A 6808-nucleotide genomic window follows, 5' to 3' on the forward strand; every position below is an offset into this window, starting at 1 on the left:
TTCAAAATATTGTTTTCTTTTTTGGTGTTTTAATGAAAAATGAAATAAATTGAAAATAATGATTTACTTGTAAAAGTTCTAAATATAACTCTAACATGTTTTTGCGATCAAATAATTTAAATAATTGAAATTGAATTGATTGGAATTATTCTTTTAAGTAATTACTTTAGTCATTTATTTTTTTGGTGTTTTCATTATTATTAATATTTATAATAATAATAATAATGTTACTTCAGTTGTCTTGTTTTTTAAATTTAGTCTTAAAGATTAAAGTTAAAGTTAACTTTATCGTCATTGATAATAAAACATCAACACTTAAAATATATGAAAGTATTATTAATATTATAGTATTTCACAAAAACAAATATGGAGCAATATTTACAATGTTTTGTTTTATTTATAAAAACATTTTTTTTCAAACTTCCAACGTTCCAAGAAACTCTTTCAAAGCATATATTTGGACTTTATTCTTAAAATATTTATTGATATATAAAATATTGAAATGTATTTATATTCAACAGTTTTTACTCTTGAAATATTCAATTTTTTAAAATGTTTGACTTTTTTCTAAAAAAAAAAAACAAAGTCCAAAATATTTGTTTGTTTTTATTTTTTTATCTTAAATTACTACGACCATCAAAACATTTCATCCTCAAAATATTTTATTTTTAAATATAATTTATATATTTAATTATTTCACCCTTTAAATATTATAACATTAATATAAAAATATTAAACAACTGTTCCTTTTTTTTTTTATCTGTTTTTTTCTTTTGCAAACGTCCTGATTTTGTTTATGCGCTCTTGTTGTTTGTTATTGTTGTTGTTGTTGTTGTTGTTGTCGTTGTTGTCGTTGTTCTGATGTTGTTGTGGCTGGTTTCCCAGGGTGCAACAGGAGCAGCTGGCGGCGATCTTCCTGCTGCTGCGTGAGAACCAGGAGGCGCTGGGGGAGGTGACGGAGGGAGACATGGAGGAGCAGCTCAAACTCTACAACCTCTGAACATTACTCAGTGTTATTATTAATAATATTGTTAATAATAAGCTCTACTCACTCTGAACAATTAATATTATTAATATAATAATAATAATAATAATAACAATAATAATTATAATAATAATAATATTAACATCTATTTAGATTTCAGTCTTATTTATTTAGCACATGATTTAATGTATTAATGCATTTATTATTTATTTAAAAATCAATATATTTCCATGTGACATTCAGGAATAAATAATTGAAACTGTGATATTTTTTAATGTGACTTTATAATTTTTTCTTTAATATTTAGAACTTTACACAACAAACCTTTTTTGTTCTTGAATTATCATATTGATCATTTATTTTTATTTCAGACATGACTGTAATTTATTAACATCATCTGCTGGAGGATTTTTAAAAAATCTCTCAAAATAAGGCTTTTTAAATTATTAAAGCATTAATTATTCTCAAATAGTTTTAGGATTTAATTTTCATAATGTTACTTTATTTTTTTTCTTCATATAATTATGAAGAGTTTTTTACCGGCTTGTAGGAGACTGACTGCTGCATTCTGGGTAATGTAGTGTTTCTGAAGTTTATTTTCTGCTTTCTTTGTTGTTATTCATTTTCAGTTTTATTTTTGAATTATTTGTTTGAAGTTTTTTTTCATGACAATAAATATCAAAATATAAAACACGTGGCCTGCAGGTTGTGATGTAACTGTGACTGACTGATGCAATCTGGGTAATGTAGTGCTTTCAAACAAAATAAATACATTTGAATTAAACCAAAATCCAAACTTTATTCCTAAAAATATGACACTTTAGGAATTATTTTTAATATAATTATAATAAGAACCATAAACATAAAAATAACCACATTCTCAAAATATTATTAATAAATGTGTTCACTGTTTAATTAAAAGATAAAAGGAAATAACATTTATTTTGGTTTTACCATTAAAAAAACATTTTTCTTATTATAATGATTATTATTATTACTTCAATTTTTATGTCTATTTCAAAAATAATTAATTGTGCTTATTATAATTCGATTGAATTCTTTATTTAAGATTACAATAAAAAAACAATACATTCCCAAAAATAACCTTAAAAATATAATAATAATAATAATAATAATAATAATAATAATAAATTAAATAATACATAACAAACAATATAAAGAAAAAATAATGAAATTTATTTTCCCAAAATTATTTTAGAAATGTATTTTCATTAAAAACAATGTTCCTGTTTCTATTTGAATATTCTTAATTATTATTGTAAATAATTTGAATGATTTATTTATATTCCATGATTAAATTATTTTTATTTTTGTATAATTATTTGTATTACTCCCCGGGTTTTTAAGTGTAATAGAATTAAACTTCATCTTCACTTTTACTTTCTAATTATTAATAATGAATCTTTGGTTGTAATGTCAGAGTGCAGACAGCAGGGGGCGCCGGCGAGTCAGAAACAAATATTTATTCAAACAAAATAAAATAAAGCAAAAAAAATTATAAAAATATTGATAAACAGATGTTCATACACAGCAAACATCAGAAGCAGAAATTTATTTAATTATTAATATACTTTTTATTTTAACCCTGGTATGCGTGTTGTTGCCATAAAGAATTATTCTAATGTAATCATCATCATTATTCTGTTAATATATAATTATTATTTTATGTATTTACATTTAAAAAAATAATAAGATAAATAAAACCCCATAATCTATTTAATTAAACATAAATATAAATTTGAAGGAAAATAGAGCAGATAAATTGTGTTCATCAACTTTAAATGCATTTTATTTTAATTTATGTACCTAAATTAATTTCTTTAGTTCGTTTTAGTTTCTAACCTTCTTCTGCGTGTTGTTGGCATAATGAATAATTATTATCATCATTATCATTTTTCTGTTATTATATAAATATTCTTTCACTTTCACAGTTTGAAGTTAATATTTTAACCATTTGTACATTTTGTAAAACTAAAAATGTCCCGACTGAGAAAATCTTCATTTCAAGTTCAAATGAGCAGATTTCTGTTTGAATATAATATTTATTATTTTTTATTAATCTTTGATCAGCTGAAACCAAAATGTTTCTAAAAACAAACAGATAAAAAGCTTCAGAAGAGAAATGTTCAGTCGCCAGACAACGTCACAACAACACGTTCTTCTTCTGCAGATTTACACAAAATATTTTAACCAAAATAAAATGTCACATAAAAATAAAAAGATTAAAATATAAAAACCCGCATTCTTTTATTAACATTCAAAATAACTTAAAGTTGTTTAATAGACAATAAAAATAAAAATAATATTTTTTATTATTAATAATATAATTATAATAGTAAAAAAATAAATAATAATAATTATAATTATTATTATTATAATGGTAATAATAATAATTAATATAATAATAATAATAATAATATAGCACTTTTTCAAATGACATGTCACAAAGTGCTTCACCAAGACATATTAATTAATAAGAAAATTATAAATAAAGGTATAATTCGCAAAATATCAATAAAAATGAAGCTATGATTTACTGAAACAGACAAAAAGAGAAAAGTGAATAATTCAACAAATTAAGAAGAAAACATTTCTGAAAAAAAATGAAAGATTTGAACGAAGAGACGAACGTTAAGCTGCTGTATAGATGATTCAATAAAATGTAAGTTTTTAAGGTTGTCATTAATTAAAATAACAGATAAATTATTAAAATTAAGTTTGTAAACAGACGATTTGTGTTCTGCCGCCCCCAAGTGCCCAAAAAATGTATGTATGCACCTTTTAATGAAATACCAAATTAACAGGTTGTATTTTATTCTAAAACTTGTCAAAAATATTAAAACTTAAAAGGGCTTTGATAGTAAAATCTAATTATATATACATATATATATATATATATGTTTATTATGAACTCGAAAATATAAAAGAAAATCCCTTTTTGTGGGTCAGGAGAGATGAAATGAAATGGGGTCGAGAATATTTCATGAAGTTACTCAGCGACATACAGAACCAAACAGGAAGCGGACTGATTGATCCTTCAAAATAAAAAGCACTATTTGTATCATTTCATTTCTCGCTCTTAAATTGAACATTTTTGAGAGAATTTCAGCTCAGTGCAGGCTTACAAAAAAAAATATTCTATATTCTCTATTATTATTACATTTCTTGACTTTTTTTTCTGTTTTTTAAAGACGTTAAATTTCAGGTGCAGAAAGAAAGGCTTCCAGTGCAGTTAGCGTACATTAAAAGGACACATGGGCCAACTGTGATAAGTCCAGGGGCACCCCCCTTTCACCCACAGTGGCTGGTCCTTCAAAACATTTACTGTAGAATAGTGAAGCACACTCAGTGGAAATTAAACCGAATAAAGCACAAAGTATCTCAGTACACTGAAAATAACAGTCATTTATTAATTAGTATTGGAGAATAAATTGCTAGAAATGCTGGGCAAGTAAATAAATTCAGGTAGATTGTGAGTCAAATATCCATTTGAAAAAGTGCTTTTAGCCTTTTCAAAAATCTATTATAAAATAACTTTGACCAATGGAGTAAAAATAGACTGCATTTAAAACAGCTGCATTCTGCTGACATCCAGACCAAGATAATGAATGGACTAAATTTAAATATGCTCTCTATGCATCTGAAGTTGCATCTAAAGCAACTCTCTCTCTGCTGTTCAAACGTTAAACTTGTTGCTGCAACAGGCAGAGACAACACATTACACACACTGTGAAACAGCTGACGGGACTTCTGACATTCTGACATTTGTTGTTTTTGGCTCAGGGACTGAGAGGATTATTAAATTATCAGAATAGTTTCCCATTAAATAAACTATTGCTCTTGTGTTTAACTGAAGGCTGATGGTCATTGAGAGTGGAGTGTTTACTGTGTTGCATCAAATTACCAGTTTGCGGTTCAGGTTTGAATTAATGCATTTTTTTTGCTTGTTGTATGTAAAAAGGGAGGAAATAGGCCGGTGAGTCTGTGAGAACTAAGGGCTGCGAATGGGCTCAAAAGTGCCAAAAATAAACATTTTAATCAACATTTTTAGAAATATATTGAAACTATAAGAATTTTACCTCCAAGTCGTTTTCGAGATAAGTGGGAAATCTTTGGTTGTTACAGCGCCACCGTGTGGTGGATGAGGAAATCATCGAACAGATCGATGTTTCACTGTTTACATTTAGTTTACAAAGTGTGAAATTTGGTGGATTAAAACTACTGAAAATGAATAACAATTATTAAAAAAATTGACAATCACTGCACTATAAACACCTTTTTATAATTAAATTCATATATGCAATATTCTACATATTCAGCATACAACTTCAAATGACTACATGTATATAATGTTCCCAAATTTTATATTATTTTTGTTTAATAGTTAATAGTGTTTATATATTTTACGTGTTTAATTCCTTATACCTTTTTTATATTTCTAGTTCAAACAGCTTATTTACTCTTTTTCTGTTATTTTGAAATCCACTTTGCTGCTCTAATTCTGGAAATTTCCCCGTTTTGGGACTAAAAAAGTATTTTTCTTAATCTTCGACACTAAACGGATTTTGCCTTTGTTATGATTTATTTTGAAAGTTTCTGCCGGATCTCGTGCCCGCTGTGACGTGTGTAACTTGACACCGCGGCGGGAGGAGGATGAGGCATTCACGGCGCGGAGGGAAAACCAACAGGAGGACCGCTGGCGACGGGCAGCGAAAAAAGTCCGAAAGTCCGAAAAACTCGCGATTTTTTTGCGATAACTCCGCGTTTGGATTAAACTTCAAGCCGACACGTTTGGAGGTGAAAACTCCTGGAATATAAAACTCGACCTTTGTGGAATATAAACAGCAGGAATACTCGGGAGTTTTCACCGTGGTCCGCTACGTCTCAGGGGTCGAAAAGTTTCTGCCGAACTTCAGTTAAAAAAAAGGGTAAGTTTTATATGACATCAATTTCTGCTTGTTACAGCTGTAGATTTAAGAAAACTCTCCTAAGAAGTGTGTTTACTAACTTGGGGCAAAGGTCGGCGGTCTGTTTACATGCCAGACTCCGGCCGCGAAATGCCTGTTTTTGCTCCATCAACAACCTGTTTTAACCTGGATCAGCTTCTGTATAAATGTCTTAATATTTAAACAATAAACACTTTTTTCATATGTTTTGGAACAGATCTTTAATTCGGCCTACGTTGACATCACCAAGCAGCACTTTAATTCATTAAAATGTCACATTAAAATTGGTTCACAGAGCTTGCCAATCAACGAACCAATTGTGCGTAATTTAACACAAAACTGCCAGTGTGGAAGGGTTAGCAGCTCATTCAAGTGGTTTAAATATGCCCGAATTAAACACTGGCTCCTACAAACTCAGGAAAAACCTGAAAACCGATTTGATGTGTGAGTTTAATGTGGCTGATGAGCAGGCCAATGTAGAATTAGTAACTTTTTTAACGGTGTCTGGCTTGACAATTTTAATATATCAAAGAAAGTTGCACATATTGAAGCTTATCAAGATAGAGCTTTTTACACTTTGCATAATATTAGTTTGGTTGATAATTGTAGAATATAAACACACTAGTATTTGTAAGGGGACTTCATCATGCAGTTACTAACTTTACTTTAAAGTAATAACTGTCAAGTGATTCTTGTTTGTGAGCAATAAACTGATTTATTCATCCCCACTGTGGACCACTTCACTGAGACTTGGAGTCCCCGCAGTGTCACAAGGAGATTTATGAGTATTGTTCCTCTTGTCATGAATGCAGTGAGAATACAAAACGCCTGAGGGAGGAGGAGGAAAAAGGGGGAC

The 6808-nt window shown here is 28.4% G+C and overlaps 1 protein-coding gene across 3 annotated transcripts in view; it reads left to right on the forward strand.

Moving 5' to 3' along the window:
• Positions 1–5677: 5677 nt before the first annotated feature.
• LOC131983903 (caskin-2-like) overlaps positions 5678–6808 on the forward strand; it is a 53815-nt gene continuing 52684 nt past the window's right edge. For all 3 annotated transcript variants that reach the window (XM_059348733.1, XM_059348734.1, XM_059348735.1), the window contains exon 1: positions 5678–5934. The gene's annotated coding sequence lies outside the window, so the exon portion shown is untranslated. The remainder of the gene's footprint in view (positions 5935–6808) is intronic.

The sequence above is a fragment of the Centropristis striata genome, chromosome 13 (genome assembly GCF_030273125.1).
Source record: "Centropristis striata isolate RG_2023a ecotype Rhode Island chromosome 13, C.striata_1.0, whole genome shotgun sequence".
NCBI classification, from domain to species: Eukaryota; Metazoa; Chordata; class Actinopteri; order Perciformes; family Serranidae; genus Centropristis; species Centropristis striata.